The sequence below is a fragment of the Staurois parvus genome, unplaced genomic scaffold (genome assembly GCF_062004578.1).
Source record: "Staurois parvus isolate SC_StPar_1 unplaced genomic scaffold, SC_StPar_1.0 ptg001110l, whole genome shotgun sequence".
Classification (NCBI taxonomy): domain Eukaryota; kingdom Metazoa; phylum Chordata; class Amphibia; order Anura; family Ranidae; genus Staurois; species Staurois parvus.
Window position 1 is genome coordinate 590,972 of NW_028318906.1, and position 25,255 is coordinate 616,226.

General features: G+C 40.8%; 1 non-coding gene across 1 annotated transcript; it reads left to right on the forward strand.

The window, feature by feature from the left end:
• The first annotated feature begins 2,055 nt into the window (after positions 1–2,055).
• On the forward strand, positions 2,056–2,246 carry LOC149440203 (U2 spliceosomal RNA). The gene has a single exon (XR_016307723.1). It is a non-coding gene; the product is annotated as a U2 spliceosomal RNA (small nuclear RNA).
• Positions 2,247–25,255: the final 23,009 nt, after the last annotated feature.

A 25,255-nucleotide genomic window follows, 5' to 3' on the forward strand; every position in this document is an offset into this window, starting at 1 on the left:
AAAAAAAAAAAAAAATCGGCCGATTTTCATCCCTTCTACAGCCAGCAAAAAGTGTCCCTGAAGAGAGCTCTGCTATTTCTGACAGTTCCTTGACATTTACAGCGGTTGAAACATTGTATCTACTTATTTCCATTTAGGATACAGATGTTTTTATTCGGAAACAAATAGATACAATGTTTCAACCGCTGTAAATGTCAAGGAACTGTCAGAGAACTGTCAGAAATAGCGGAGCTCTCTGCAGAGACACTTTTTGCTGGACTGGAATTATTCTTATTTTCTTCCTCTTCCTCTTCCAGGTCACTGCTCATGCGCACTTTTTTTATCGGTAAAAAATCGGCCGATTCGCCCACTAATTGCCGCAAAAATCGGCCGATCGGCAAAATCGGCCGATTTTTTTCCAACTTTACCGAAAAAAAAACCCGCCAAAATACCGAAAATCGGCCGACCAAATCGCCCACTAACGATCCGAAAATCGGCCGATTTTATTTTCGGCCGAAAAATCGGCCGATTTTCGACCCATCTATGGCCTGCATTAGTGTACAGTGCCATCTACCGGTCAAGTGATATTAACACAATACTATATAGTACATGCTGTTGTATCTCCAACAGGGAGGAGAGACTGTCGAAGATGAGACAAAAGTTTGGACTTGAGAGCTTCAGAGACCTTACCATCAAAGGTAAGACACTGGTACTCCGCAGCGAGATTCTCCCTGTGTTGCATTACCTCACCCAGGCCTGGCCCCCACGTGCCAACACCTGAAAGGCCATCACCAGGGCGGTGTTTAACTTCATCTGGGGCTCCAAGATGGAAAAAGTGAAGCGGGCAGTCATGTTCAAGGAACCACTCAAGGGCGGTAAGGGCGTGCCCGACATCACCACCCAACTGAGGGTGTTCTTTGCTTGCAACTGCATCCGCAGTACTTTACCGAAACAGACTATGGACTGGCGGAAACGCAATGTCACTTTTCTTTTGCCTCTCTGGAGGTCCTTCAGATGGGATAATTCCATCCCCTACAACTGGGACACTCCTTGGTATTACCTGGATACCTTTAAGTTTATCAAGGAGCAGGGGCTACAATGAGTCAAGCCTGACTTGTGGAAACTGAAGACCATCTACAAGCTCAGAGCAAGTGACATTTTGGAGTCTGTTCCAGGCCTGCCTTCAGATACCTGCAAGGTGGTCTGGAGGAATGTTTGTTTCTTCAAAGAGCCTCACTAAAGAGGCACAAAAAAGACCTTGCATGGATGGCAATCCAAGGGAGGTTGCCTCTCAGGACATTTATGCATGCCAGGAACCTGAGCAGATACAGACACTGCCCTTTCTGCATCATCCACAAGCGAGAGTGCTCTTTTGCTCAGGACCTGTTGAGGGCCCTGGAACCCGAACTCAAGGACATTGTGCCACAGACAGCCATCACACACTTTGGGGTGTTGAACGGACTTTTCTGTGGAACTTTGACTTTGACCTGGAGGACATTGACAGCGCCTGGCGGGTGCTGTGTTGTTTTAAGGACGCTTTATGGTGCGCCAGGAAGCGCCTCATCCACCAGCGGGAGAGGATGTCCATTGAGGATTGCCGCAGACTGATCCTCAGTCTGCTCAGGGACTATAACTTGATGGACTTTGAGGAAGGACGTCTGAAGGTCTCCCTTTTCCCCTACTTCCCCCTTGCGAGTCTTTGTCCCTTTAGTAAAGCTTCGGGCCTGTGACACCTTTCCCCTCCCTTTCTCCCCCCACACCCCCGATGCTTGTTTTATTATTATGTACTTGTTTGAACTGGCACGATTTTGTATATTCTGAAAAATGTTTTTATGCATGCTATGGTATTTTGCGGTGGCGCCCCTGGGGGTAACCTAGGGGGCCACAGTCTTGGGGTAAGCGGCATCATGCATGACGTAATTGTCTGGGGAATCGTCCGCCACGCACAGCACATCAGGCATACCGTTGAGTGAATGTAATTGTATGTATTTATTGTATGCCTGGAACTGTATTGTAATGTGGTGTATTATGCACACCACAGTACAGGGTGAGATGTACCCCGATCACGAGTATCGTGTTTTTTTTATAATTCTGTAAATAAAGTATTAACAATCTGTTCTTATCAGTTTAAGATCTGATACGTCCCCTATTTGGGGACCAAAATTGATTTTTTAGAACAGGGAATTTTAGTAGGGAATCTCCTTATTCCAGATGCCCACCTGTTTTCATAAATCGTATACTGAATAATTTTCTCAGAGCTAAAGTTCTGACAATCTTCCTCTTTAATTCACCATTGCAGGGGAAAAGTATACCATTGTTTTCCCTGGGCAGCCCCATTGTAGGGGGTGTTTTCAGTTTAGACATATGGGAGGACTACTAATCTAAAATTGCTGTAGGGTTTGCTTAAAATCAGGCATAATGCTGCAGACTGTCGTGATAAAGTGTGATCTGTCTGGATTGAAGGAACATGTATGGCAAAGGACTGCCCAAGGTTCATTGGGAGAAAGTTTTTTATGCTGCAGTTCAGAAATGGTTTATGGGTAAGAGTGAGCTTGGAATCCGAGGAGCAGGGCAGGTTAATGGGAGGATCAGCAGGCCACCCCCCCTCCCCAGACACTGGAGTCCCCACTAACAGTTCCAAAGGATGGAAGATTAAGTAATTACTGAGGCTATGACAGATACTAAAGGCTGCATCTGGTGGGAAGAGGACACAGTCAGTGACTTTAACCACCTCCCGACCGCCATATAAAAAGGAAATGGGCGCAAAGTGGGTCTCTCGTTCTGGGATGTCATATGATGTGATCCCATTCTAAGCATGCAGCACAGCGATCGGCGGTGCGCTGTGTCCCTCGGACACAGTGGATCCCCGATCAACAGAAAGAGCCGGAGATTTTGGATGTTATAAGATGCATGTGTAGCGCTGCACTACCTTATCATTTACTTCTAATTTCTGTACCTTAGGTTGAGGTATTTTAGTGCTGGCTGCTGATTAGTAATTATCCATACAAGAGCAGGAGGTACCATATTCTCATATATATTAGACCTAACCTCTGACCAGCAGCTATTATAGACATTTTTGGTTATATTGAAAGTAGGTCCATCAATGTGGAGGATGTCTTTAGTAAATCTGAACACAATAAGAAGGGTGATTTGGACATCCAATATAGAAAACTTGAACATCTCATGTAGAAAAGTGTTATCATGGTGGGACATGCTAACTTATGAGAAGTAAAATCGCAAAGACAGGTTAATACCCAGGAGACTTGGATGGGATGTACCAATAGGAGATGGTCTGATGGATGAGGAATCCACAGAAGAGTGGTTTAAATTTCTCTCATGGAAAAAAAAGGGCCTAGGCTAATTAACGAAATAAAAGTTCAAATTGAACCCTTTAAAAGAGTCCCAGGAAATGGTAGGGCTCAGCAACAGACATAAGGATTTGGAGAAATTAGAGCATGAGATAAACATAGGAAAAAGTAAAAAAATATCAAAAAAGATCAGGTTTTCAAGTGGCAAGCCACAATTAATACAACAGAGTAGGCTTCGTTTAACACCACCCCCAGTGAAGGAACTGAGAATTGAAAAACTCAGAAGATGGCTACCTATGGGGAGAAGGAGCAATACAGGGAAACCATGAATACCAACAGTATGAGTGGATATCACACACCACAGAATGGGTGGAAACCAAAAAGTGGAGGAGCATACTATAAAGACCCAAGGGGAGGGGGTATGGCAACCAATGGAGACCCCATTACTCGCAATATAGACCTAATTATGTATCTCAACCATTAGATACATACCATAGGCAGGATTATAGGCAAATAGAAGCCCAGGATACCACCCGCATGATAGGAGGGAATCACCATGAAGGGAGGAGTCCACTACCACTGTCCAACCAGCAGGACTCATTGAGATACAATCATCCAACGGAATTCTTTTTAAAAAAAAAAAAAAAAAAAAAAAAAAAAAAAAAAAGGAGGGGCAGGATGGAGAGAAGTCCAGGAGGGGAAAGATGAAGTCCCCCAAGAGGAGGAAAGGCTGTCAAGCAGGGACAAAAACAAAAAAAAAAAGTAGGGGAAGCAGTATTCAACCTGAGTGGGGCCAACCAACCTGACCAGGGGAGGCGTTGAAAGTGTTGGACAAAAGCCTTAAAATTCCCCCCCAAACAAGCCAGCAAAATTTGATATTTATGTGGAGACATTTGAAAGAAGACTCAAAATATTTTACAGGGTTACCAGGTACCAAAAATGTTATGAGTAATGCTTTTAGCAGTGATTTAAAGACCAAGATGAACCACCAGGTAGGCCAATAGTTAATGGGATTGACTCCATTCTATCTAGATTGGGGCAATATATAGATCTATACCTTCAACCATTGGTCACAAAAAAAAAAAAAAAAAAGTGGGTTTGGCTTTCCAAAGGATTGGCTGGCAGTGGTAAGGGTTCTGAGTGGTCAGAGCATTGGATCCAATATGATGATGAAGTACCTAGGTAACACATTTACAATATGGGGATTATGTGGGTGGGGTCTTAATGAGATGGAGCCATGCAAATCACCAACCTTGACCCTCTCGTGTTCATGTCTTTAGGCAATCCATTCAACAAATCCATCATTTGATATGGCCAATTCCTTAATTATCTCCTAAATAGTTTGGGAGGGCAGCCATACATGCTTTGAGTTGGTTCGATATTGCAACAATTTAAACCTAAAATTCTCCCATGATTATAGCAACAGGTCCATCAATTTTCTTGATAAAACATTGGAGGGTGATAGTATGTACAGGTATATTACCTAAAAGCAATACATTTCTGAAGTTATGGGCATGAAATTGTACACTGCTGTGTCATCTTGCTAAACATTCTTGTAGCTGAATTCACCAATGCAAGGAGGCACTGTTGTATAAAAAGGAATACTTTGATTTGCAGTGTGACATTCAGGATAGACGGAAATAGAAGGGTTATCCACAGTGGGCAATAGAGAGGCAGAAAATTAGCTTAGGATAAAAAAGTAGGCAGACTTTGCTGTTCAAAAAAGGGGACAAAAATTTAAGCTGATGCAGGACTGACAATGTCACGTTTTACCACATATTTGGAGGATATTGAGATACTGTTTGAATTACAGAAAGGAATTTACCAATTCTTATTTCTGAACGGTCACGTTTCAATTTGGCGGCTCTGATTCTAGTATTTGTTGTCTGCCAGTCCTTAAAAAAAAAAAAAAAAAAAAAAAAGAAAAAACACAAAAAAAAAAAAAATGCAATACTACTAAAGTTTGTGAATGTAAAGCATATTCCATTTAATATGTTGGGTGTACTATCAGGCCCTTTTGAGGAACATTGTTGGGATGGAGCCAAGTGAAGCTGAAAACTGTTAGCAAATGCATTTTTGAAGCATTTTAGAGATATACATGGAGGGAATATGGCACATTGTTCTTTCCATGGCATAGAGAGAGTGACAGCACATCGAAGAGGAGATCTGCACAGCCACCTGTTAAAACGTGAAGTGTGACAGATATTTTGGCTTTATACTAGAGTACCCTGTGGACTTGGCCACCACTTGGGTGTAGATTTTATCTTAATTGATTTGTGCCATTTGTTTTGTCTCTCCAATCTAAGCACTGAAAGCGTGATCTGTAACTTACAGTTATGAGATTGCGATAACTCCAATCTTAGTTGAATAAAACAGGCAGTGACTCGATCCAGAGACGACACCTTGTAGATCTTGTGAAGTTTATTCCATAAACTGAGAGAATCTTACAACAATTAATATCGGATGGGTCAAAGATCATAATGTGATCTGCTCCATGAGACTTGAAGCGAAGGTGCATTACTGGGAACATGAACAAAAAAAGGGGTGGATCTATACAGCATGAACTAAACCAAAGAAAAAGGGAACAGAGGAGAACACTTAAAAAAAGGCATATGAGAGTCATGTGAAACACGACACTATTACTTAATCTTGTTAGTGTTAACAGCTGTGTTATATGCTTTTAATAGTTTGTTGTATATATTGTTTTTTCTCACTTGTTTTTCTGCTTAGTTAGGAGGTAATTTATGTCTTAATGTTATCTGAAACTCTGTGGTATGGATTTAAATGATATCTGGCAGATTGCAGCAAGTAGCAATGTCTAGGCTGTTATGGACTTAGTTTTTTCTGCAGGGCTGTCTTTAACCTTACGATTCTTGATGTATGACTTTCCGTAATGTTGATCATGCTTTCACATTGATCTGTCTTCCATTTTTGCATTAAAAAAAGCAGAAGAAAAAAAAAATGCATGTTAAATCTTATGGAAATTGTCATACTAGTTGATTGCAGGTCTGTAGCATTTTTTAAAGTGCTGCTTGCTGTACTTTTGGTGCATGTTTGGTGTGGTAACTGTTCTGGGAACAGTGCTATAAGAAGCCTGAAATATTTTAGAGATTCAATGAACACTCAGTCTTGCAAGAACAGCCAAGTATTTAGCAGGAAATAGAGTATTTTAGGCAAAAGGGATAGAGTGCGGAAGGATCTTGTTATTGCTATTACCAATTTGCATATTTACTGCATAGCCAAATTAATATGTACCTAAAAGAAATTGCTGTAATAACATTCAGTGGAAGGTGTTCACTTTCTGTACTGCCATCAGTTAAGGAAAAATCTTCATCTTCTCTAAACAGCCTCTCAGACAGACAGGGTTCCTCCAAAAAGGTTGCTAAAGGTTTCTTGAGCTGTGGATGATTGACCTCCCCATTTGGTGGTGTCTTCAGAATTCTGGGGTCAACATCACTTGGCAGAGCCACTTAGAAAAAACCTGTGATATTTTAGTGGTTAGTAGGGGTTGCATTCTTCCCACTGACCACCAATCAACTGGTTTTTGCAAGGGTTCCATAAGAATTAGTTATTCTCTGGGGGGGAATGCTATTTTCTATGACTGACCATCAGATACAAAAAACACTCAGAACTTAGTTATATCAACTGCCCATGGATACTGTGGAATTTCTAGGCTAACCGGTAAACCTGGGATTGGAATGTGATATTGGCCAGTTATGCTGTGGATATCATCCCTGTGAGCTATCTAGCAATTTGAGGCTCCATGTCTAAAAACGCTGGTTTGCTGCATTTTTACAGCTACACACACACACTCCTCTAGAAATCAACTTTTTCTTCCAGCCAAAAATCATTGATTACAGTCTGTGTGCATGACACATAGGATAACATGCTGGGGAGTTAACTGGCTGTAGAAGGGAAAAAAAAAAGAAAAAGAAAAAAAGTTGAAAGCCAAAAAACAGCCAGCCACTGTGAAAGCGTCCAGTGTGCATGATTAATAATTCAGCAGATGGGCTATATGAATTGAGAGAAAATACAGCAGCATACAAATATACCATCTACAGGTCTAGGATTCAGTTGACATGCTATATGAAGTGTGGAATGTGGACAGATTCTTCAAGTGCATGAATTGTTGTTAACAGCATCCAGGTCTGCTTAGATGTGGGTTAGAGTAGCACAACCCTAGTTATATTAGTAATGGAAGCCTGCCTTGTGTTGCGAATGGATCCCATGAAAAATGTACTCTAGCCTTTTTGGCTAGAATTGAGGGTCTGGCCCTCCTCATTTCTTCCCCTCCTACTCTGCTCCCACACCCACCCAGGGATGTTTTTATGCTGCTGTAATGCTACATGTGTTTGGAATTACACTTTGTAATTGCAAAAAAAAAAAAAAATAAATAAATTTTGTGTAACTTTTTTGCTCTTTAAGTGGGAACACAGCAAAACATGTACAGCAGCTTCATAAGGATGGTGGAACCCCCTGTTGTGATACATTACGTGGGACTGTCACGTGTCCCCTGGGTGGCCACCAGTCTCATTTTAAACATTGATGTCTAATTTACCTTTCATTCAGTAGAAAAACTCATCCAGTGTTCTTCCTGGTCATTTTGCAAAATCCTTTGTATTAAAGGAGGTGTAGACTTCAGAGAGAGACACATTTGCCCCTGTACAAATTAGTTAGACCTCTTCTGGAATATCTAACACTTGCTGGGTTGCTCTTGGCAACATGTTAGCAGTACCTCCCTCTGCACAATTCATTCTTGTATGATGTCCCTCTTACTTTCATGTCAGGTTGGTACAAGTCTAGGTTCTTTTGATATGCCATTACATGCAACCCCTTTTAAAAATGGAGCTTCAGACCAGGCACCTTTTACTGAGCAGTTGACACAGCATAGTTTCTTTATAGGTATGTAGCTTTCTCCTAATCAGCTAGGGGGAGCCAGACCTTAATTAGCAGCCTGGGTGTAGCAGGGGTCAATTTGTGATTAGAGCATAGAGACCAGCCTTCTGGAATTTCCCCCTGCTCTAGAACTTTACAGAAAATTCTAGAAGCAGTGGGTGGCTCTGAGGAGTGGCTGGTCTGCACTTTAGGAGGGATCCTGGCCAACAGCCAGGACAACTCTTAAAAGTGAGTGAGCCTGCTCAGCTGCAGGCAAGTCTGATTGGAAGAGAAAGAATTTGAGGCTGAAGAAAGGAGCCTGCGAGGGGGGCCAAGATATAGAGGGGCTCATCTACAGGCAGTGGAGCTGGGAAGGACAAAGCTCAGACCTTCACCAGCCCCCAGTGCAAAAAGGACCACTTGGATAACCTGTGTAGCAGGAAAGGAGCGGCCCAGCTAGAAGGCCTTGTAGCAGCCACCAACTGCATAGGAGTACTGAGTGAGTAACCCTGCACCCCCCTGGGCCAGACAGGGGAAGGAGAACTCTGGTGGGAAACAGATTTGCCACCTACTGGAGCTAAATTTCTTAAACTGACATGCAGCAGATCCCCTGCTCAGTGATACTTCCAGACAGTTGGGTGAATGAGAGCATTTACTTAGAGTCTGGAGGTGGTACTACAGAAGATGCTGGCTGTTTTGCAGTAGAGACTTAAATAGTTCCTTGTCTTTATTACATAGGATTTATATAGGGCCAAAAACAGTTTGCTCAGCACTTTGTCTTCAGTTCCATTGGGCATCCCACATACCCCTTACACCATCCAAGTTGATATCCCCTAATAACAAGCTCAAGAACTGATTACTGGCTCTGGGACGCAAGTCTGTGGAAAATGTGTGTTGCCTGCACATGAAGGATTATAGGGGGTCGTAAATCTATTGCAACTCCTAAAGGGGTAGTGCTACAGGTAATTCTTCCTCAAGCTAGCTCTTTCCTACTCAGGATGTTTCTATCAAGGCTATCATCCCATATTTCAGAGTAGTGTAAAGTCCATAGAGTACTTAGTCCTCTTCAGCACCCCTTTTTGGGAAAACACTTTTAAAAAGCAGAGATCACATTCTTGGGTGGGTAGTTAAACCAGAGGGGAAGATTTATTCTAAAGCACAGTTTAAAACTAGTGGGGGCAACTCATAACTGCATGCCGGTAGTAGCCACCATCCCAGATATACAAAAAAAAGGTACCAAAAATGGGCATTTAAGGCTTCAGCTGGCATGTACAAGAAAAAGAAAAAAAAAAACAAAAAAAACAAACACACGACAATTTTGAGGAACAAAGTACTATACTCAAAAAAATTTGAGACAAGGGCTATGAAGAATCTCATAGAATGGGCATATAATACCTGCCACTATATGGCATGCATCTGCCTCTCAAAAGGAAACATGAAAAAGGGGATCTGATAATTATAGAGTTAGGTTCATCACTTGATTTACTAGTAGATCCTTTGAAATCAAACTTAAAATTTGAATATCCTAAAGCAAGATCCTGTGTTAGGAAGAATATTGTTTAACAAACCCAAACCTTAGGATCTTAGAAGCCTTACTGCACCTAGCAGAAATCAGAAAAAAGGTAAACGTCAATTTGGCACCACGCTAAATAGTCAATAGACAACCTTATTCAATCTAAAAAAGGCAGCTACAAAAATGTGGCATTAAAAAATTGTGCTATGTGCGCTTACATGTGGCACTGCAAACAAAATAAATCAGGATGGGTGGAAAAGCCCACCACAAAAAAAAAACAATTCATCAACTGCATCACAACCTATGTAGTGTATAGGAAATGTCCATGCAAATGACAGTCTCACCTAAGAGTTAGGACTGGAGAACACAAAAATGTGGGATCACCAAAAAAAAATATTCCACCCCTGGTCAAGGCAGAAGACATGAGAAGCTTTGTAAATACAAAGTGTATAGGATCTTCACCTTAGAAGTCTAGCCCCTGCTGGCCTCACTGAGGATCCTGAAATATCCAACAGTGTCTCAACCATATGTTATGGCCATTTCCTTCTGCAATACTACACCCATATGATTGATTAGAGGCGTCCCACCAATAGCATTTATATATCTATTCACCTTTTTTGTATACATTTTTTTTTTTTTTTTTTTTACTGTGAATTGATTAGGGCCTATATTTACACAGATCTAGGTAGTCAAACCTATATGGATTAGCAAAGTAGATACCATCCTACAGCATTAGAGGTCAGTTAATTTTCAGCATATTTATATTAAAACCACTTGCCCTACAGAGCATTTACCCCCTTCCTGACCAGGCCATTTTTTGCGATACGATGCTGTGGTTACTTTGACAATTGTGCTGTCATGCAACGCTGCACCCAAAAATACTAATTTGATTTTACTATTAAACATGTACAGTGAACAATTTGTAAAAAATCAAAATCATAAATTTAGGACAAAATGTATTCTGCTACGTCTTTGCTAAAAAAATATCCCACTATGTGTAAATGAGTTTGTGAAAGTTACAGAATCTACAAAATGGCGGTGTATACACAATTTTTTTTTTTTTTTCATTAGTAATGGGGGCGATCAACTTATAGCGAGACTGTGGCGAGCATTCTGACTCTCGGGGGAACGGTCACTGAGATCCCCAGTGACACCAATACAGTGATCAGTGCTAATAAGCACTGTACTACTGACACTGGGCAGAGGTTGATCTTGGGTTATCAAAGGGTTAACTGTGCAGGCACATTGCTTTGTATGGCTCTGCTATGCAGAGCCATACAAAAAGCAGCGTGCAGGAGCCGACAGGGTAGAGATCTGTATTGTTTACATACAAACCTCTCCCCAGTCAGTGAAACTCTGATGGCGAGGTGCGGGCGGAGAATCACTGGCATGGACCTGGAGATCGACAGCTGAGGGGCACATTTCTCCTACCTGGGGATGCAAAAAATCATGTATATTATACATGTGATTTTGTGCAGCCCTACCACCCTGTAGCAGTATTTATGCTATAGGGCCACAGGGAAGCAATTAATGTTGTATATTATTACATTGGATCTCACCGGAATGTCTATTTATGACAATCACTTAGGATATTGTAGTTGTATGTCCCTCATCTAGATGTTTTCAGTCTCATTGTTAACACTACATGAGAATCAGGGATCTCCCTCCCCTTTTTTTTATCATTTATATACATTTTCAGTCAAAAGTAAATTGTGATGTTCCCATAAGGGTTTGTTTTGTTCGTTACAGAAGGTGTTATATAGCTGCCTTCAGGTGTTTTTTTTTTTTTTTTAAGCAGATTACTATTAGTTAAAACCTTACACCTGTACTCCCTTTCACCTCAAGTGGATGGTTCTGGTAATATGACAGCGAGCCACAGACAGGAACACATTTTGTTCCCACACTTCCTGTTTTTGAAAGCAGCATGCGTTCTAGGATGTCTGACCACCAGTCCTGGTTAACTAAAGTGTTCAGGGTGAATTACTACAAACTGAGCAATGTGGTTACCTGCACTACAAAGTTTGCATTTCATACACGTACTAATAAAAAGTAATGTACACAGCACCAAAATGCCATCTTGCTTGTTACTATTAATCATGATTATGGGAAACTAAATTTTACCAACAATCCTTTGCTATTAATACACTGCTCAAAAAAATAAAAAAAAAGGAACACCTTTTAATCAGAGTATAGCATCAAGTCAAACTCTTGGGATATTGATCTGGTCAGTTAAGTAGCAGAGGGGGTTGTTAATCAGTTTCAGCTGCTTTGGTGTTAATGAAATGAACAGGAGCACTAGATGGGCAACAATGAGACAACCCCAAAAAACAAGAGAATGGTTTTATAGGTGGGAGGACTTTGAATTTTTCCCTACTCAACTTTTGACTTTATAGTTTCGCATTTGGCTAGGGTCAGTATCACTATTGGTAGAGTGAAGCGATACCCGGGCCCTACAGAGTTTGCACAAGCTGTCCAATGATGGCACATCAATATGTGCCATTGGCAGGTTTGCCGTGTCTCCCAACAGTCTCAAGAGCATGGGAGACAGGCAGTTACTCTAGGAGAGCTGGACAAAGGCTGTAGAAGGTCCTTAACCCATCAGCAGGACCAGTATCTGCTCCTTTTTGCAAGGAAGAACAGGATGAGCACTGCCAGAGCCCTACAAAATGACCTCCAGCAGCCACTGGTGTTAATGTCTGACCAATCAGAAACCGGCTTCACGAGGGTGGCCTGAAGGCCCGATGTCCTCTAGTGGGCCCTGTGCTCACAGCCCAGCACCATAGAGCTCGAATAGCATTTGCCATTGAACACAAGAATTGGCAGGTCCTTCACTGGTGCCCTGTGCTTTTCACAGATGAGAGCAGGTTCACCCTGAGCGCATGTGACAGATGTGAAAGGGTCTGGAGAAGCCATTAGAGAATGTTATGTTGCCTGTAACATTGTTCATATTTCTTATACCCAAAACACAAACCAACAGAATCCCCCAGGATGCCCAATCATTGCAGCCATGGAGAGTATGACAGATTTTTCATTATACATAGATTAATTTCTGCAAGCACTAGCTATTAATCTACACACAGTCTTACATCAGAGATAGTACACACTTGAATTAAAAACATAGAAATGGGAACCAAAATTACAAATGGTTCTTTTGACAAACTCTTTATACATAGATTTTACACACCTTTGGTCTTTCAGCTCTTCATTTTTTTTAGTGACAGAACCTCTAACCAAAAGCAGGTGGATTTTATACTGCAAGCAACTGAATTTTGCTTGTTCCGTAACTATTTTAGTTTTAACAGTGAATTGTTATCTCCTGACCCAGCAATGGGGGCAAATTTCCATCATATGCTAATCTCTCCATGGGTCTCTAAAGACATCTGGAACAATGCTTTTGCTAAACATCTAGTTTTTTTATGGCAGGCGATAGATATTTGGAGCGGCCCAATAGAAAACATTTTAGAGTTTACAAAATATTGCTACAACAATCCCTTCGGTTTATCCTTCACCCATGAGTTCAATAAAAGGAAAATTAGCCTTTAGATCTAGAACTTGAGGATGCCATTCAAGCTAAATACTACAAAAGAAACTAATCAGGTAACTCATTACTACATTATAGTATAGTAGTCATCGAAAATGGAGAAATATCCCCAAAAAAAAAATTTTTTTTTTTGCCGCCTTAAGCGAAAATTGTACAAAAACCACTGACTTTATAGAACAAAGTACCATCCTTAAAAAGAAACTTCAGAAATAATTATCCCGAACCCATTGAAGAGGCTTATAATCATTACCTGGTTTAAAAAACCACCAGAAAAAAAAAAAAAAAAAAAAAAAAAAAAAAATCCCTTTGACCAATCTACCAGATTTCAGTCAATATGGGAGAATGGAGAGGATTCCGGGTAAACATTGGAATATTCTTTTACAAAGGACCCTCTCCTAGCCCCATTGCTCCCAAAAAAAACCCCAGTGACACGTACAGATGAGCCCCTAACCTTAAAAATAAAAAAATGGCGACAAACACACACACACACTTTATTGGAATGCATCAATGCAAGAAAACTGATGAAAACCATGCCCCTTTATCAGACATGGCAAAGAGGAATTTGTAGTTAATAAAACTTGAACATTTATAACTGCTCATCAGAGTACGTTATATATTCTCTTGTCCATGCAACCTTTTATATTTAAGCCGTATCATTCGCCCATTTAGAACACAGTTTGGTGAACACCGTACGCTAATATAAGAGGGAAAAGATAAAACCGTATCCCTCAACATTTTGCTGACTGACTATCACCATAAATCTACCGTGGGTCTGGAAGTTTGGATTATCGAACAAGTCCCAAAATGTCTTCCCGAAGCAGAATGCTTCCACATGATCGTGAACCATATCGGATATACATTTTAGTGAAGTTATCACCTGGGGGACGTAAGAGGAAATAGATATCCACTGTGTTATAATATACTTTAATAGGTTTACAAAATTGTCATGACTTTACAGCCTTTGCTAAAGCTTCCTCCCCCCCTTTATGCTCTACAGTGGTTGGTAGGAGATCCATATGGGCTGGTGGATGGTTTTTCCAAAAGTATGCTGTAGAATAGACAACACTAGTCAGCGTGCCCTCCAACATATTACCTATCAATTTATTTACTTTCCCTGTCAGTTTTTTCAGCTCTGATTTGAGTGTTTTTTTTTTTTAAAGACAGTTTTATATGCAACATTCTATATTTATCTTTATGGTTGTTTTAAAGTATCTACCCAGGGTAAGGTATAGGTACTGTAGAATTATAATGGTCCAAAGATTGTAGTTGAATGCAACTGCAATTTAAATTATCATCCACTAGATGGCACTTGGTTGTGCTGTACATCTATAGTGATCAGGGGCAAACTGACAACTCATGGGGCCCCCGGGGCAATAGGGGATCATGGGGCCCCTGTGTCCTTGCCCAAACTCAAAAAAGCCTATGAAAAAAAGTACCAGGGGCATCTCATGGGGCCCCCTACTGACCCCGGGGCCTCGGGCAGTGCCGGAGTTTCCAAATGGTCAGTCCGCCCCTGATGGTGATAATTTTCTGTCCACCCATTTTGTCCAATTGGTATGTATGTTTTCACAGCCCCAGGAGTATAAAACCAAAAAAAAAAAAAAAAAGTGGCAAGCTTGAGAAAAGGAGTGCATCCCTGTAGCTGGAGTGCATGCTATGAAACGTCATTGCGTCACTTCCGCTCATGTAGTACACCTGCGTTCCACTGCAGTTTGTGGAGCTCATTTGGCTTCCTCCACACTCCAGCCTGACCAGGACTCACCATATACAGCTTTAAGTCTGCTCCAGATCCAGCCATCGCAGTGTCTACATTTGCAATGTGTCCACAGCTGCCCTGGAAGATAGCCACACACAAAAGATGTGCCTATATAACTCCTAAAATGTGTGTTATTTTAACGGATTTGGAATAAAGTGTTTACAGTCTACACTCAGTGGCGCCTTCTCCACCTCTTTCACATGCTTATCTGGAGATCTGCTTCTGCTCCCTTCCACAAGGCCAGCCTTGAAGTGTGCACTGTTCTGTAATCACCGAGAATCCTCCGCCACACTCAGCAGTTGGGTTTCTCCTCCAGCCTCCCCCCTCATCCCTTCATTCTTTTATCTCAGTGAGAATATGAACTAAATAAAAAATAATTGTGTGCCAACACTATTCCATGTACATTCAGCATGACAGTTTTGGTGGTGGGTCAGTGATGATCTGGGGAGGCATATCCATGAAGGGATGCACAGACCTCCACAGGTAATTGGGATTAAATCCTTGGACCCATTGACAGGCCCTAACTGGTGCAGTGGGTCCTGGGTTCCTCCTGGTGCACGACAATGCCCTGTCTCATGTGGCAAGAGTACGCAGACAGTTCCTGGAGGATGAAGGAATTGATACCATTGAGAGGCCCCCCACAGTCGCCTGACCCAAATCCAATAGAAAATCTCTGGGATGTAATGTTTCAGTCCATCTGATGCTGCCAGGTTGTACCTCAGAGACTGTCCAGGAGCACAGTAATGCCCTTGTCCAGATCTGGGAGGAAATACCCCAGGACACCATCCGTGGTCTCATTAGGAGCATGCCCCGACATGGTCAGGCATGCATACAAGCACGTGGGGCCCATACAAAAAACGAACTATCAAATGCCATTTTGAGTTGCTGCAATGAAAGTTTAGCAAAATGGACTAGCCTGCTTCTTGTTTTCACTTTGATTTTTGGGGTGTGTCTTAATTCAGTCCTCTATGGGTTGATAAAAGTTCATAAAACGATGGGCATCTTTACATTCCTAACAAATTACCCAGTCCATCTGCGTATAGAAATCCAACATGATATTTTTTTCCCCATTGAGATCTGATGTGTATTTTACACTCATTTGTTTGGCACGTCTTGTAATCTCCCATGAGGACAAGCAAGGGAGGGTACTCCTGGTTCTCATGATGTGGTTAAGACTATTTAGTGAAGTGATCATTTGTAACTAGGCTCTGGAGGAAGGATATCCATCACAACACTCAACCTTCAGGGACCCTGGCGTGGCCCCCTGCACTTAAGACTGTCCTATTTGGTCACGAAAGTGTGGCTTGATTGTTTTACTGCTATGCTTGTTAGTATATTAAAAAATCTTTTGTATAATGCACTAGGCTGTGTGCTCTTTTCTTTCACATTCTGTAACACCCTCCTTGCTTAATCCCATGTGGAAGCATTCTTGAGAGGCCATGAAAAGCCAAAATTTCCCTTGTATTTATGGCCCACCACCACTAAGGGGCAGAGTCCTGAACATATGGGGAGTTAATACTTAACCCCTGACTAACTCAGACAACTGGCTATACTAAAATGTATTAACACATACAAAAAGCAGAAAACAGGCAATATGCACCCCAAAAAAAGTAGGCACTCATCAACAGGTACCCATACAGTTAAACAATGCTTGTCTTCTAGAAAAATGAACTAAAAGCAATTGTCACATGTAAGCTTACATGACTCATTGCAGTCAGGTTCTGGATTACAATAGTATGTTTAACCATTTAAACACCGGGCAATTTTACATCTTCCTGCCCAGGCCATTTTCCAGGTTTCAGCGCTCAAATTTGAATGACAATTGCGCGGTCATACAACATTGTACCCAAACTAAAAAATTTTATCATTTTCTTCACACTAGAGCTTTCTTTTGGTGGTATTTAAATCACCACTGGGGATTTTATTTTTTGCTAAATCAAAAAAACCAAACATTTTGGAAAAAAAACAAAAAAAAAAAAAACACACACGTTTGTTATAAAAAAAAAAAAAAGTTTGCAAATAAATTGTTCATAAAAATTTAGGCTAAGATGTATTCGGCTACATGTCTGGTGAAAATAACCCAAATTAGGATGTATTTTTTAGTTTGTAGGAAAGTTATAGAGTTCACAAACTCTGGTATAGATCTGAATATTGATCAATCCTGAAGTACTGACGGCCAATCTAATTTCTTGAGGTCCAAGAATGTCAGAACAGTACAGATATCCCCAAATGACCCCTTTTTGCAGAGTAGACAGTCTGACGTACTTCATAAGCGGCATAGCAAATTTTTTTTTTTTTTTTTTTTTTTTTTTTTTTTTTTTAAGTATTTTGTCATTGGAAAATAAAAATTTTTTTTTTTTTTTTTTTTTACATACTGTCACCAGTGCAGTGCTGCCTTCATGTAACTGGCATGGCGGTGATCAGGGACACTGACTGGTGACAGTATGAAAATTTTTTTAATTTTTTTTATTTTCAATTTAAGATTTTTCTTCATATTTTACTATGCCCAAAGTAGTACAATGTTACCATAGTAACATTGTACTACTTTGGGGAAGTGATCAGGTTTTTTTTTTTTTTTTTTTTTTTTTTTTTTTTTACACAATTTGCTTATAGCAAAGAATTCCTTTGCTATAAGCAAGCATTTACCTGAATGACATCGATTCATTCAGGGGTTTTTTTTTGTGCTTAGCTGTGATTTGGCTACAGCTAAAAAAAGAAAAAAAAATACATGACATGTGCATGTGACCTGCTGTGACCATTCACAGCTAGGCAGTAGTATACAATGAAGCCATCCATTGTATACAACTGTCATGTGACCTGCTGTGAGTGGTCACAGCGGTCCCATGGTACCGGCAACGGGGCCGATACTCAGATCGGTCAATCGGCCGTGTCCGAGGTACACGGCCGGTGACAGATCGCACCACTGCGCGGCTCTGCAAGTGCGAAAAGTGCGCATGTGTGGGAGGACGCCATTTGGCGTCCAACCCGGAAATCCAATACATTTTTCCAGCTGCCTTTTGGCTATTGGCCGGGCGTGTATTGGTTGAAAAGGAATCACTGCTTCTGTTTTCTTCCTGTCTACTGAAATGCTGATGTTGGGCTCACTCCAGCAAGGAGAGGGAGATCAAAAAAGTCAAATGAGCCCATAGACCTTAATGCAGAATGTTGGGAATCTTAGAAGGTGTAGTGTAATAGGATAACCATGTTAAAAAGGAGCGACTGACAGATACCAGCATGCTTTTGGGCACAGGAGCAGCTAGGAAAGACTTAAAATAGACCTGCGTGGGAAAAAGTCTACTCTTGCTGCTGTGGGAGTTAAGGGAGGCACATCTGAAGGTTCCTTATCCGCAAGGGAGGCCAAACCAGCTGGGTTTAGCACCAATGAAATGTGAGCACAAGATACCCATCAATCTAGCTCGCATCTTTGCTTCCTATCACATTGCCACCAGGAATGAACAGCATCCACCAAGTTAAATCACTACAGGCTGCTAGTTTCAGGGAGTAGAGCTGAAGGGTCCCCTACCACTTTGAGCCTACTGCCATGTCCCAGAAGTCTGAGGGCTGAAAGCCTGCTCATCTTTCCGCTAGCATATGCAGAGCCACTGAAAGCAGAACATCTATACATTAGAATCATACCGATTTAAACCAGTAACTTACATTACTGGTTTTAATACAAACACTACAACCTTCCCATGTCTGAGCTGTCAGAATATTTCACTGCCACCATTGCAGCCACAAAGCACAAATATTAAAATAAGCTGGAACCTACTTACACTTCCCTTTGTGCAGATACCAAACTCATCAAAAATTCAACATCCTAAGTGGCCTAAATGATAGCTGGCAGAGAAACCATCTTAGGAGGCTGCCAATCTAGTTTAGAATTTTGTTTCTCCCATTAGGTCTTTTTAATTTTATCTACATATGGTCTGTGCCTATACAAAATCAGGATTAGGCCAAACATAGTTGCCATCAGTGCTGTTTATTCTGGTCTGGCTAGGCATTTAAGCGAGTCTCGTGGTGCTGTATATGTCTGCATTCAACTAGGTGAGAGGAGTTGAGGCTCCTGAGAAGGTTGAGGCAAAGAACGAGAGGACCCATCCTCTCCAGCAGCTCCTTGGGGGGGGGGGTTTAGCACTACATAAAAAAGTAATGCGATAGAGAACGTAGTACTGCTTATTCCTCAAAGTTATTTAAAATAACCATGACAGATTTGTTGCCACCACCTAGAAATGATTAAAAAATACCAGTATCAAAAGGGTGTTCAGTTACGGTGATTTTAGGCTGAGGGCACAGAAACATCTAAGCTTCTGTACAGTTTTCCACTTAGAGGCCCTTTTTTTTTTTTTTTTTTTTTTTTTTTTTAAAAACTGTTCCACTGGAAAAAAAAAAAAAAAGTAAAAATTTTGGGGTGTTTTCTGGTTGCCTGACCACAATCATACACCCGTGAAACATGGACATGTGACTTTAAAAGTGCTCTGGTTTTTGATCAGTTTTCCATTCAATGGAAAGGTGCATTTTTGGTGCACTTTACGCATGCACTAAAAATACAGTATATGCATTAGTTTTAAAAACACACTGTACTCGCAGTGCATTGGTGTAAAGAGTGCCATAGGATTGAAAGATTTTTGTTCCACTTTTAAAACCCCAAAAAGCGCATCATAAACTGATCAGTTTAAAAGGGCCCTTATAAAAGCTGGAGTCGTCTATGAATACACTGCTCCCCTACTAGAGCATACCTAGAAGACTGATGGTTTAAGAAAAAGTTATCCAGAAAAAAAAAAAAAAAAAATGGAGTTCCCACTGAAGCAAAAAAGGAGGTAAGGATCTTCACATGGATGTAAAAAGAGACTTTCCTAGCAAGTCTGGGTCCACAAAAAAAGGGATTCTGCCATTAGGGCCAGTTCACACCATGCCCGCACATATAAAAAAAAAATAAAATAAAAAAATCACAGTAACATGCTATGCATTGCTGTGCAATTCTCACGGCATGCAAAATGCATTCCAATTGCAATCTGAGCAGGTGTCTGTACAAAGTTAACAATGTTGCAAATGCAGTGCTTTTGTACACCTGCCTGCACAAGAGTACCAAAGTACCATGCGATACGGTTGTAGTGCATTTAAAAAAAAAAAAAAAGTCCATGCACTACTTTTGGTGCAGTGAGATTTTAGCACATTCAAAATTATTCAGCTGAATTTGCACCACATGGGAATCACACAGGACCACGCAGCACGTTTGTGTGATTCATGTGTGGGCATGGTGTTAACCAGCCCTAAAACACCTCAGACCAATCATTTAATATTTCATGCTAGGTGGAAAGTCTGAAAAACACATAATGGGCTACTGTAAGCTTCCGAAGAGGGGGGGGGGGGGGGGAAGTGTCGTGTAAGTATGAGATTGTGATGTCAAATTAGAGGATGTCCCAGGTCCTATGAGAAGATCATGGGAAAAGGGCAAACAGTTTATGGAAAATATCAAATCTTTAGTGCAGAGTTCTACTTTCCTCGTTTTCATATGCAGCTGATGGTTTTCTTCTTGAACGCAGAAGCATTCAGGGCATCTTTTAGACAGAGGCTTCAACATCTAAAAAATGAAACAGACACCATTTTTGGATTTAAAAAAGGTTTTAAACTGTTCAACCCATAACCATACTACATATTGACAGGTCCTTAGTTCCTGAAACCTTGTTCTAGAGCAATGGTCTCCAAACTGTGGCCCTTGGGGCAATATCCAAAATTGACAAGACACCATTCGTCCCACTGACATCAGTGGTGGAGCACGATTCCTCCCACCAACACCAATGATTGGTTACTTTTCATCCCACTGATGTCAATGCATTTCTCCCACTAAAAAAATCGATTGGGTATTGTTTACCCACTGACTCAAGGTTTTTTTTCTTTTTTTTTTTAATCCCACTTGCCACAGTGCGGCCCCCACAGTAAACTGACCCTTTATGAAGTATGAAGACCCGTTCTAGAGAATATATTACAACAAAAGCATCCCACCCCATAAGCTGGGGTCACATGTATTTCTTACTCCTTTGGTCTGTCCTATTTTGGAGGCAAAATACCACCTTTTTAGGAAGATCTTGGAAAGCACAAGTCTGCAATATGGAGAGCGTTGCTGTTGATCAGATCAGCCCATAGCCTGGCATTTCTCCACTTTCAACCTCCTCTACTTGTAACATGATCATTGATCCTACTCCACAAATACCTAGAGGAAGGGTCCCCCCAGCGGCTTCTTTGCTAGAATGAATTAAGCCTAGTATACAATCAGAAAATCATATGGAAAATACGGCTTTTAAAGCGATTGTACGATAATCTGATCGCAAGTACACAGCTTTCATCCAAAATTTGAAGGGACAAGCACAAAAATGTTTTCGTACGATACTAGAGATTGTACGATTGTTTAAACTACTTGCCCTCTAGAGGATTTACCCTGATATGCGGCTGCGTTACTTTGACAATTGTGCAGTCATGCAATGCTGCACCCAAATGAAATTTACGTCCTTTTAACCCCCCCACAAAGAAAAAAAAAAAAAAAGCTCAGTGGTATTTGATTGCCTGTGCATTAATTTTTTGCGCTATTAACCAATTCAATACCGGGCAATTTTACACCTTCCTGCCCAGGCCAGTTTGCACATTTCAGCACTCTCACACTTTGAATGACAAATTGCACGGTCATACAACTTTGTACCCAAACTAAAATTTTATCATTTTCTTCACACAACTAGAGCTTTATTTTGGTGGTATTTAATCACCACTGGGGTTTTTATTTTTTTGCTAAACAAAAAAACCAAACATTTTGAAAAAAAACACGTTTGTTATAAAAAATGTTAGCAAATAAATTGTTCATAAAAATTTAGGCAGAGATGTATTCTGCTACATGTCTGGTGAAAATAAGCTAAATTAGGATATATTTTTTAGTTTTTAGGAAAGTTATAGAGTTCAAACTATGGTATAGATCTGAATATTGATCAATCCTGAAGTACTGACGGCCAATCTAATTTCTTGAGGTCCAAGAATGTCAGAACAGTACAGATATCCCCCAAAATGACCCCTTTTTTCAAAGTAGACAGTCCGACGTACTTCATAAGAGGCATGGCGAGTTTTTTTGAAGTGTTTGTCATAATTTGTGTCACTATTTTTACATATTGTCACCAGTGCAGTACAGCATCATAACTGCCATGGCGGTGATCAGGGACACTGACTGGTGACAGTAAGAAAATATATATATATTTTTTTTATTAAATTCTCAAGATTTTTTTCATATTTCACTATGACCAAAGTAGTACAATGTTACCATAGTAACATTGTACTACTTTGGGGAATTTTTTTTTTTTTTTTTCCCACACACAATTTGCTTTTAGCAAATATTTTGCTATAAGCAAGCATTTACCTGAGTGACAATCAATTCATTCAGGGTTTTTTTTGTGCTTAGCTGTGATTTGGCCACAGATAAATCACATGACATGTGCATTCACAGCTAGATACTAGTATACAATGGGTGGCATGAATCCATTGTATACAACTGTCATGTTACCTGCTGTGATTGGTCACAGCAGGTCACATGGTACCGGCAACGGGGGCCGATACTCAGATCGGTAATCGCCCGTGTCCGAGGTACACGGCCGGTGAGATATCGCGCCGCTGCGTGGCTCTGCAGGAGCGCAATCTACGCATGTGCGGGCGGACTCCATATGGCGTCCGCCATATATGCAAATTAGTTTACATGAGTTATACAAATGGCGTTCTAGATACAGGAATTTTTTTTTTTTTTTTTTACTAGTAATGTGGCAATCAGCGACTTACAGCGGGCATTTTGGACACTGGGCAGGAAGGAGTTAACATCTGGGGTGATCATGGGGCAAATCGAAGTGTTAACTGTGTGCTTCACTGTAAGCACACTGCTTTGTAGAGCCATACAAAAGCAGTGTACAGGAGCTGACAGTTGATAGATCTGTGCCATTTTGTACACTGGTCTCTCCCCTGTTAGAGATACCTGGCGATCAATGGGTGCCAGTGAGTAATCACCAACTGGAACCTGGTGATTGACAGCCAAAAGCAGCGAATGGTGATGTGTGTGAGGTGCACGCACCCCCTAGCCTGAACTGCACAGACACACGCACAAACATGCGTGATTTTGTGCACCCTTGCTGTCCTGTAGAAGTATTTGCTATAGTTTGACGCAGAACCAGTTAATCAGTACAGCTTCAGAAAAAATACATTACTTACGAATTTGTATTCAGTTGTGTGAGACTCTTGGGGTACTTATCCCTGCTGGCTTGTTTTTGAATTTGAGCAGCTGCACCCACACAGCTGTGCCGTTTATTCACAAATCTGTGGAGACTTCAAGTCCCACCTTCTTAATGGACCACAAATGCTGTGTCATTACTACACACTTTTAGTACACCAATACTTCCACCAGCCACAAAATGAAGGACCTTAGCTCAGCATGGACCTCAGAATAAGGCTAGGTTCACCCCAATGAAGTTTGCGTTTGATCTGTTTCTGCAGTGTGTTGTGCTTTGCTTTAAGACATGCGTTTGCTTTTTTTAATCTGCTAGGCAGATTAAAAAATGCATAAAAAAAAAATGTACTACATGCTTTTCTGCAGCATTTCCTCTGAAGTCTATATAACTAAAAGCGCAACATTTTGCATTTAAAAAAGTCCCTTACCCTTTCCAAAAAAACAGAGTGAAAACATAGATGTGAACATGTCCCATAGGAAATCATGTTAAATGGACTGTAGTGTTTCAGCAAAAACGCTGCAGAAAAAAAAACCCAGCAGCCTGTGCATTACACCCATGATACACTGATTGTGGTTGCAATGCACTGCAGGCTCACAACGTAAAATTTTTTTTTTTTTCTTCAATTGATATGGGGTCATTTTCTGAAAAATGTGGAATGAGTTTTAAAAGAGCTGACAGTTCTCCCCTCATGCACAGGGCATTTTTACAGCCACTTTTAAAAGGCTTTTTTTTTTTTTTTTTTAAATGCTTTTAAATGGCCCTTCATGCTATGCTATGTGTATGCACATTGGCCTTTTAGTAGCAGTAGTGTTTACTAGTAGGAAAAACCCCAAGGGCCAGCACATTCTGGAGCAGCAGCGTTTTGGCAGGTAACGTGTTTTAACTCTTGTTAACACTGGGTGCGTTTAGTGCTAATGCATTCCAATGGCCAGAATAAAGAGTTCTGGCCAATGAATTGAACACACAAGCACTTCAGGTCTGTCGTCAAGACACTGACAAGCGCCAGGAGGTTTTTCTTCCCAAAAACACTGTTTAAGAGGAGTGGGAGTTTTTAAAAAAAGTCATGTGTGCCTGAGGCCTAAAGCTGGCCATGCATTATACAATTTACTTACTTAAATTTCGTTTAGATTTACATTCAAAAAAAAAAAAAAAAAAAAGGGGAAGGGCCTGCCAAACTGAGTTTTTAGATTTGACATATATGGTTTTGGGAAATCTAAGGCTACTTTCACACTGAAGAGTTTTTGCATTAAGTGCCTGAAAAGCTGGGGGGGGGGGGGAAAAAAAAAAAAAAACTTCCCTATGTATGTTTTTACACAAGCATTGCACTTTAGTTGTGGTATAAAAACTGCTTGCAGCATCTTTGGAGCATGTTTGTCCTGTTAAACACTGCCCCAAAAATGCCTCTTCCCATTGAAATCAATGGAAAGCACCTTAATGCCTGAGAAGTGTTTTTGGTGCAGTCTAGTCACGTGTCATTTAAAAAAAACCCTCAAAAGCACAGCAAAAATGAATGAGCCTTTTTGGAGGCAGCAGTGTGAAAGTACCCTTAAGGAAAATGGTCAATGGTGGAGGAAAATAGATTGGCGTGAGCACAGGATGGTGGAGGGGGAATGGATTGGCGTGAGCACAGATGGTGGATATGTGCAAATATCACACTTCTAGAATCATCTCAGTACTTTCTAATCTGATAAACTTCCCAGCAATCCAGCATTATATACAAGTGGATAGCTAAATTGCACATTAAGTCACACAGACGTTATGCATTCTAAAGAAGCCTTTAACTCGCATTAATGCGGCTGCAATAGTAAGTGTTTTGGGCACAGGCATTCAAGTCTTGTAAGGCTAGGTGCACACCAATGAAGGTTTTGTTTGAGTAGTTACTGAATTGCATTTTTGCACCCGTGTTTTTTCCTATTTTTTTTTTGCTAGGCATATTTAGAAACTCAAAATCGAGCAAAAAAAACAAAAAAAAAACCCCACATGCTTTTCTGCAGCATTTCCATTGTCTAACACCAAAAACAACAATTTTGCATT